The following is a 10,484-nucleotide window of genomic DNA, read 5'->3' on the forward strand; positions in this document are numbered from 1 at the left end:
GTGGACTAACATGGAAAATACTCCAATATACTCCATGTACACTTGAAAAGAATGTGAATTATGCTGCTGTTTGTATGGAATGATCTATATATGTCTATCTGTTAGGTTGATTTTGTCTAAAGTGTGATTTGAGTCCAATGTTTTATTATTGGCTTTTTCTCTTGGTAGTCTGTCCATTGCTGAAAGTGGAATAGTAAAATCTCCTCATATTACTGTGTCATAGTCTCTCTTTCCCTTCAGATATACTAATTTCTGCTTTGTATATTTAGGTGCTCCAATGTTGGGCGTATATAAATTTATAATTGTTAGATCATCCTGGTGAATTGACCCATGGATCACTTTATGACTTTGTCTTGTTTTACAGTTTTTGATGTAAAGCCTATTTTATCTGATATATGGAGAGCTACTCCTGCTCTCTTTCATTTTCAATTGGCATGGAATATCTTTTCTTTGTGGAGCTTGTGTTCATAGCTGATGATGTGGTACATGTGGCCAAGTATGCTAACTCAGCACTGGAAGAAGCCTGAACATGGGCTGTGTGAGTCTATCTGACTCTGGTCTGGTCTGGAACTTGGGATAGGCTTGGAACCTAGAGCTGCAGGGACTGGCCTGGCCCTAAGAGCTTCAGAGGCCATCTTGGAGACTGGTTCTGGATATTGATAGCTTGATGAGTAGGGCTTCAGGACTAGCCTGGTACTGGGGCAAGCTTAAAGCCTGGGGTCATAAGGGCCAGCCTAGTACTGGAGATTGTCCATACCTTGGGGCCACTGGGGCCAACCTGGACATTGGGAAAGGTCTGGAGACTGAGTCTACAGAGTGGGTCTACAGCCTGAGTGTGTGAGGGCTGGCTGGCAGTGAGGCCAGATGAAAGCCTGGGGCCTCTGGGGCCATTCACACTGGTGCCAGCCCAGACCTTCAGACTGCTGAGTTTGGCCTGGCTGTGAGACATGCCCAGGGACTAAGACCGTAGGGAAGACCTAGAGCCTGGGGCTGTAGTATATGGCCTGGTGCCAAGGTTGGCCTAAATTATCAGTCCATGAGTAGCAGCCTGGAGTCTGGGGCCATGAGAGCCTGCCTGGTGCTGGGTTTTCCTGGGGTAGACCCAGTGTTGAAGTCTGAGACAAAATCTAATGCTCACTTCCATTTTCTTCCCGCATGCAGAGGTTATCTCCCTACATACTATCCTGTCTGGGGTTGGGAGAAGGATGATGTAGGTAATGTAAATTGCCCTTTTTACCTTCTTACTCTCTTCAATGGGTCTTTTTTTATTTCTTCACTACACCCAAGTTCTGTAATCTTTCACCTGGTTTTCTTAGCTCTTGTGAAGACAGCTATTTTCACATGTGGCTAGTTATTCAAATTGATATTTCTACAAGGGAACAGCACTGAAAAGTTCGATTTCACTATCTTGCCAACATCTACACCAAGACACCAAGGCTATGGAAAATGCTGATCCACCATCAGCTAGGTTGAATTTTCCAATAAACCACAGGGGCTGCATGACCAATAGATGGTATTTTTTAAAACTCTATGTGATATTTTTTTCTGTTAATTAAAACCTTACACTTGTACAAACCACTAAAAGCACCAACATTGTATGTAATACAGTACATGTCTCAATTTTCATGGAAACTTTATCATTCTTTGATGGTTTACTTTAATTTTTTTTTCTCACTGATCTAGGTATGGCACAATTTCTGACCATGCTCCAATGACTCTCCATGCATCAATTTGCAATGCTACTTTTACTTAAATCTCATTCATAAAATGGGTCAATTGACTATGACTATGTTGCATTTATTATTCCACACTCCAAATTCATTAACTCTAGATGCTTTAAACATCTGAATATCATTTGTCTGAAGTACAAATATGACCATGATAAAGATCATTTTTAACCTATCATTTGTCCTGTTAGAGAGAGATGGCCGATTATAACTATCTGTCTTCATTCTGGTCCATCTCTCACATACTTCAGTCACATGGTACCATTCCTAAACTCATACAACTTCCTTCCACCTGGCAGCACTCTGGTTTCAAGTTCCTTCAGCTGCTTGGCAACTGCTGCAGATTCCTGTTTATGGCATCATTACCATCTCTGTTTACTTTCATTAAGTATGATGCCTGAAGCTGCAACAGCTAGATATATAGAATGTTTGAAAGCTTTCTCCTCACACTCAGACTCAACTATCAGGAAATATTTCTTTTACCAAAACATTACATTTAAATTTGTCACACCCTGAGGGAGATTCAGCATAGATTTGTAAGCATAGAAGGACAGCTAGACTTGCTAAGTGATTTATACCAGCCCTCAAAGATTAAGCTGTCAATCTTCTTGTAAAATACACAAAAGGAAGGAGGCCATGGTTGATATTTGGATGAGGTAAACTTTGTATTTCCTTCTTGGTAGAGGCTACAAAGTGGAGGCTCATTGCTAAACTTAATGTAACTATTTCATTTCCTAGATCATCAAACTCACTTCTTAATTTGATACTTATATTAGCCAGGGCTCTCCAGAGAAATAGGATTAAATAATATCTCTATTGCTATAGATGTATGTATCTGTCTATCCAACCTGGCTGATGGTGGATCAGAATGCCCCATAGCCTTGGTCTAGATGTGGGAAAAATGGTGGAATCTAAATTTTTAGTACTGTCCTCTTGTAGAAATATCAGTTTGAACAACTAGCCACATGTGAAAATATCATCACAAAAAGAAAAAAAACAAGGTAAAAGATTATAGCATGTGGGTGTAGCAAATAAATAAAAAGACATAACGAAGAGGGTAGGAAGGACAGTTTACATTACCCACATCATCCTTCTCCCAAACCCAGGCAGGAAAGTATGTAGGGAGAGATAACCTTTGCTTGTGGGAAGAAAAAGGAATTGAGAGTCGGATAATACATACTCTTATCTATCTATCCATATTTATGGGGGGAGGTTGATTTATTGTAGAAATTGACTCACATGATAATGGAGCCCAAGAAGTCTCATGATCTGCAGTCTGTAAGCTAAAGGACCAGGGGAGCCTATGGTGTAACTCTCAATCCAGCATCAAAGCTATGAGAAACTGGGAAACAGAGGGAATGGTAGTATAAGTCCTGGAGTTTGAAAGGCTATTAACCGAGAGGTCTAGTGCCCAAAGGCAGGAGAAAATTTATATCTTAGCCCAAGAAGAGAAAGAGAGAGAGAATTCACCCTTCCTCTGCCTTTTTGTTTTATGCAGGTCCTCAATAGATTAATGATGTTCACCCACATTGGTGAATTCAAATTCTAATCTCTTCCAGAAACGTCCTCACAAACCTACTGAGAAATAATGTTTTACCAGCTTTCTTGGCATCCCTTAGCCCAGTCAAGCTGGCAGATAAAATTAACCAGGACAATAATAATAAAAATAATAGCAATTAAATTTATTGAGCACTTAGTATATGTCAAGCAATATTCTTAGTGATGAACCTGTATACTGCCAGGCACTCCTAGATTTATCAGTGTCAAATAAATACAGCACAGGGTCTTGTTAAAAAGACAAGATGAAGAAAACATGACTTCTATTTGCCATGCATAATTTAATGTATACAATATAAATTATAAATAGAATATAAAATCAAAAGCTTCTATATGGCAAAAGACAAGTTATAAGACAAGACAGACAGCCAATGAGGAAAAATATTTGAAACAGGCTCGGCACCTGTAGCTCAAGCAACTAAGGCACCAGCCACATACACCAGAGCTGGCGGGTTCGAATCCAGTCCTGGCCTGCCAAACAACAATGACAACTACAGCCAAAAAACAGCCAGGCATTGTGGTGGGCACCTGTAGTCCCAGCTACTTGGGAGGCTGAGGCAAGAGAACTTAAGCCCAGGAGTTGGAGGTTGCTGTGAACTGTGATGCCACGGCACTCTACCCAGGGCGACAGCTTGAGGCTCTGTCTCAAAAAAAAAAAAAAAAAAAAAAGAAAGAAGGAAAAATATTTGAAACATTCATGATAGACAAAAGCTTAATATCTTTACTATAAAACTAGTTCCTTTGAATAATTAAGAAAAAGAAGTCCTCAATGGAGAAAAGAAAAAGAATATGAACAGATACTTCACAAAAGAAGAATACAAATTCCTAGGAAAAATATTAAAAGTATATATCCTATGATGGTTAATTTTATGTGTCAATTTGGCTGGGCCAAAAGGTGCCAAGATAGCTGGTTAAACATTATTTCTGGGTATGTCTGTGAGGGTGTTTTCAGAAGAAATTAGAATTTGAATGGGAGTAAAACAGATAGTCTTCTCAGTACAGATGGGCATCATTCCATCTGCTGAAAGCATGAATAGAAGGAAAAGATAGAGGAAGGATGAATTCACTTTGTCTCACTGTTGGAGCTGTGACATCCATCTTCTCTTGTTCTCAGTGCTCTGTTTCTCAGGCCTTCAGGCCTGTGCTGGAATCTGTATCATCAGCTCTCCAATTCTTAGGCTTTTACAACTATAATACCATGGTTTTTCTGGGTCTCTAGCTTGCAGATAGCAGATCATGAGACCTCTCAGCCTCCATAATTACAGGAACCAATACCGTATAATGAATTTATTCGTAAATGTATGTGCAATCTGTTCTGTAGCCCGGAGGACCGTGACTAATATGCACCCTCATATTTAATGTAATTTATGATATCTAGAAAGTAACCACTTCTCACACATCAGGTTTGCTATGAAAAATAGAAATACTCAATGATGACTATATAGAAATAGGCTCACTCAAAATTTTTCACAAGAAAGTAAGTTGTCATAACATCTTCTGGATGCTGTCATTGTGGAAAACAGTATGGCGGTTTCTCAAAAAATTAAAAATAGAACTGTAGGGCGATGCCTGTGGCTTAGCGAGTAGGGTGCCTGCCCCATATACCGAGAGTGGCGGGTTCAAACCCGGCCCCAGCCAAACTGCAACAAAAAAATAACCAGGTGTTGTGGCGGGTGCCTGTGGTCCTATCTACTCGGGAGGCTGAGGCAGGAGAATCGCCTAAGCCCAGGAGTTGGAGGTTGCTGTGACCTGTAACATCACGCACTCTACTGAGGACAACAAAGTGAGACTCTGTCTCTTAAAAAAAAAAAAAAAAAAAAAAAAAAAAAAAACTGTAATATGATCCAGTAATTCTACTACTGGTTATATATATCTAAAGGAAAAGAAATCAGTATGTCAAAGAGATAGATACCTATACTCTTAGGTTCATTACAACATTATTCCCAATAGGCAAAATGTAGCAGCAACCTAAGTGTCCATCAGATGGTCAATGGACAATGAAAATGTGATATATCTACATAATGGAATGCTATATAATCTTTAAAAAGAAGGAAATCCTGTCATTTGTGACAACATGGATGAACTGGGAGGACATTATGTTAACCAAAATAAGTCAAACACAGAAAGAGAAAGACCACATGATCTCACTCGTATGTGTTGTGTAAAATAGTTGAGCCCATAGGAACAGAGAGTAAAATGGTGATTATTACAGTCTGTGGGTTAAAATATTAGGGAGATGTAGGTCAAAAAACACAAAATTTCATTTAGGAGGAAGAAGTTGCAAAGATCTGTTGTATATGATGATGGCTATAATTAATAATATATTGCACACTTGAAAATTGCTAGGAGAGATTTTAAGTGTTTTCTTCATTCAGAAAATGATACATATTTGAGGTAATTCATATGATTAATAGCTTGATTTAGCCAACCACAATGTGTGTGTGTGTGTGTGTGTGTGTGGTATATGGTATCAAGACACCATAAATACATACAATTTTTACTTGTCAGTTAAATTTTCTTTTTTGTAAAGAACTCTCCACCTAGTCCTTGGCCCCAAAGTTTCTCTCTGATTTTTTTTGTTGTTATTTTAAACTTTTATATTTTACATTTATATTTGTGATCTATTCTGGGTAAATTTTTGGATATAGGGCGAAGTTCAACTGAAAGGTTATTTGTTTTTCATCCATGGATGTACAATTGCTCCAGCACAATTTGTTGAATAGGCTGCTCTTCCATATTGAATTATCTTTGCACATTTGTAAAGAATGAGTTGACCATCATGTGTGTCTTTATTACTGGACTCTTTATTCTCTTCCAGCCTTGCACCAATACTACACATTATGGATTACTGTAGTGCAATAACTCTCGAAATCAAGAAAAGTAATTCCTCCCACTTTATTATCCTTTTAAAATTTCATTTTAGCTCTTCTATTTCCTTTGCCTTTCCACATAAAGTTTAGTATAAGCATGTGTCTGTCTACAGAATACTTTTCCAGGATTTTTTAAAATTATATTTAAACCTCTAGATCAAATTAGGGAAAATTAACATTTTTACTCTGAACCAATTCCAATCCCTGAACATGGTCTGACTCCCCATTTATTGAGATCTCCTTTGTTTCTTTCATCAGTATTACATAGTTTTTAGTTCACAAGTCTTATACATGTTTTGTTAGCTTTACACCTAGGAATTTTAATTTATTTCGACTGATAAAAACAGAATATTTAAAATTACAGTTTCTAAGTATTTATGGCTAGAATATGAAAATACAATTCATTTTCATGTTTACCTTTCCAAACTCAAAATTAGTTTTAGGATATTTTTATAGATTCATTAGGATTTTCTATAAAAAACACCATGTCATCTCAAACAGGGGCACTTATTTCTTCTTTCCTGATTCATATATTTTTTCCTTATCTTATTATACTAACTAGAACTTCCAATTTAACGTTAAATAGTGGTGGAAAGAGCATATATTCTTTTCTTTTTTTGTTTTTTTTTGCAGTTTTTGGCTGGGGCTGGGTCTGAACCCGCCACCTCCGGTACATGGGGCTGGCGCCCTACTCCTTTGAGCCACAGGTGCCGCCCAAGAGCATATATTCTTACCTTGCTCCAGATTATAGAGAGAAAGTATTCCATTATTCACACTCAACGGAATGTTACTTATAGTTTTTCTGTAAATATACTTTATCAAATTGAGGAAGTCCCTCTCTATTCTAAGTTTGCAGAGAGATTTTTTATCATGGATGGGTATTGAGTTTTGTCAAATTTTGGGGGGATGATTTTTCTCCTTTAGCCTGTTAATATAGTATATTAATTAATTTCTAAATGTTGAACCAGACTTGTGTATCTCTGGAATAAACCTTTCCTTTTATTGATGTATAATTTTTATATAGTCCTGAATTTTATTTGATAATATCTTGTTAATAATTTTTGCATCTGTATTCATGAGGGATACTAGGTATATATTTTTGGTAGACAAAATAATAGGCATCCCTTAGACATGAACATCCTAATTCCTTAAACCTGAGAATATGTTTCTTTGCATAGAAGAAGAGATCATGAAGATATGATTGAGTTCTTAAGGACCTCGAGATGGGGAGATTATCCTGGATTATCCAGGTGGGCACAATCTAATTAAATGAGTCCTTAAAAGCAGAGAACTTTTCCCAGATGCAATCAGAGGGAGATGTGACTAAGGAAGAGAGAACCAAAGAAATGATAGCATGAAGACTCAGCCTATGGTTGCTGGATTTAAAGATGGAGGAAGGGGAACATAAGCCAAAGAACATAGGCAACCTCTAGAAACCAAAAAAGGTTTGTTTCATGGCCCAAAATATGGTCTATGTTGGTCCCATCTGCACTTGAAGAGATATATATTCTGCCATTAGTAGATGGCGTGTTCTACAAATGTAGATTAGATCCTGTTGGTCTAAGGTGTTTTGAGCTGTTCTATACACTTACTGATTTTTTTGTCTATCAATTCTTCATGAAGTGTATTGAACTCTCCAACTATAATTATAAATTTTTAAGGCTGGGCGTGGTGGCTCACATCTGTAATCCTACCACTCTGGGAGGCCGAGGGGGGTGGATTGCCTCAGCCCACCAGTTCCAGATCAGCCTGAGCAAGAGCAAGACCCCATCTCTAAAAAAATAGCCAGGCATTGTGGCAGGTGCCTATAGTCCCAGCTACTTGGAAGGCAGGAGAATCACTTGAGCCCTTCAAGGAGTTTGAAGTTGCTGTGAGCTGTGATGCCACAGCACTCTACGGAGGCCGACAAGTGTGAGTCTGTCTCAAAAAAAAAACAAATAATAAATAAAATATATTGTAAATTTTTATATTTTTCCTTTCAATTCTGTTGGAGTTTTCTCCTTGCGAATGCTTATATTTTTAATTTTTAATTATTATGGATATATAATAGGTGTATATATTTATGGAACCATGTGATGTCTTGATACATGCATATAATGTACACTGGTCAAATCAAGGCAACTGGAGTAGCCATCTCCTCAAGCACTCCTTTTGTTAGGAAAATTCTAATCCATTCTGTTAGTTTTTTTTAAATATACAATTGATTATTTTGTTGCTCTATTATGTAACTAAAAATTCTAGATCTATTTTGAGTTATATTTTGTGAGTGGTGTAACAAAACAGTTCAATTTTTTTTCTTTTCTTTCTTTCTTTCTTTTTTTTTTTTTTTTGCATGTATGTATTCAGTTTTCACAACACCATTTACTGAAGAGACTATCTGTTCCCATTGTGTATCCTTGATGCCTTTGTCAAATATTAATTGACCATACATGTTTGGGCTTATTTCTGACCTCTCTATTCTATTTCATTGGTTTCTGTGTCTGTTTTTAGGCCCGTATCGCATCATTTTGCCTACTGTAGCTTTGCAATATAGACTGACTTTAGGAAGTGTGATTCCTCTACCTTTGTTCTTTCTTAAGATTGTTTTGGCTATTTGGAGTCTTGTGGTTCCACATGAATCTTATTAAAGAAGTTTCACATAGAGTTTGGCCCTTTTTGCTCTTCCACCTTCTTCTGTATAAGAAGACAGCATTCAAGGCACCATCTTGGAAGCAAAGAGATCAGGCCTTCACCAGACACTAAACCTTCCAATGACTTAATCTTGGACTACTCAACCTCCAGAAAAAATAAATTTCTGTTCTTTACAAATTACCCCATCTGTAACATTTTGTTATAGCAGCATGAATAAACTAAGATGCTCTGTATGTAATATGCCATTTTACTTTGAATGCTTTCAAATTTTCTGTTTATCTTTTATTTTCAACAGGTTAAGTCTGTTGAAATATGCTGTAGGTTTATTTGCATATTTTCCCACTTCAGTTCACTTATCCTCATATACCTGTAGGTTTCTGTTTATCACCAAACTTAAGGAATTTTCAGTCATTGTTTCTTCAAATATTTTTTCTGCCCTATTATAACTTTCTCTCTCTTCTTCATCTAGTATTCCCATAGGCCACTGAGAGTCTGTTCGTTATTTTTTTTTTTTTTTTTGAGACAGAGTCTCAAGCTGTCACCATGGGTAGAGTGCCATGGTGTCATAGCTCACAGCAACCTCAAACTCTTGGGTGTAAGTGATTCTCTTGCCTCAGCCTCCCAAGTAGCTGGGACTTGGGAGCTATAACTTCCAGCCTGCCATAACACCCAGCTATTTTTTTTGTTGTTGTTATTGTTGCAGTTGTTGTTGTTTTAGCTGGCCTGGGCCAGGTTTGAACCCACCAGCCTTGGTCTATATGGCTGGTGTCCTACCCACTGAGCTACAGGTGCTATCCTGTATTATTTTTAGTCATTTTTCCTTCTCTTCTTCAGATTGGGTCATTCCTACAACTCTGTCTTTAGGTTCTATTCCCTTTCCATTGCCATCTTCAATCTGCTATTAGGTTCATCCACCTTATTTTTCACGTTATATTTTCATTTCTGGAATTCCCATTCTGCTATGATTCCTCCTGATTTCACCCATTAAGATCGTATTTTCCTCTAACTCCTTGGGCCTGTTTAACGTTATTGATTTAAAGTCCTTGACTGATAATTCCAATAACTGGATTATCACAAAATTATTTTCTATTGACAGTATTTTTTTCTTGATTCTAGTTAAATTTTTCTGCTTTCATATATCTATTATTTTTTATTATATGCTGATCATTGTGAATGACACAATGTAGCCTATTTGGATTAATCTTTCTTTAACTACTAATGAGGTTTGTTCTCATAAGTAGGTCATTCACTAGTGGTTCTTCTTGAATCTGAGGTTGCTTGGTTTTAAGCTTCTTTTGAATGTGTCTAAAGTAGCCCTAACCTTAAGTAATGGTCTTCACTCTTAAGGCATGGCCTTTCTGGTGCCTCTTCTGTGGACCTAGGTTTTTTACAAGCCTTCTTCATTCTGGCTGGACAAGAATTCCAGTATCCCTCCATTCTACGTCACCTCTAGTACCTCCATTTTGTTCACAACCTATGGCAGCCACTCTCTGGAAGGCCTCATGGCATACCTGGAGGAAATCCTCTCACTGACTACTTGCTCCCATGCCATTGTCAGAAAAATTATTTCCAGGAAGAGAAATGGAGAGAATGTGAGGTTTACCTCCTTTGTCTCCCCTCTCTCAGGTTCTATATTCCTATGGTGCTTCCTGTTCAACTCCTAAAAACAGTGTCCTCAAATATTTTTCCAGTTTGTAAT

Source organism: Nycticebus coucang, chromosome X, assembly GCF_027406575.1.
Source record: "Nycticebus coucang isolate mNycCou1 chromosome X, mNycCou1.pri, whole genome shotgun sequence".
Lineage (NCBI taxonomy): Eukaryota > Metazoa > Chordata > Mammalia > Primates > Lorisidae > Nycticebus > Nycticebus coucang.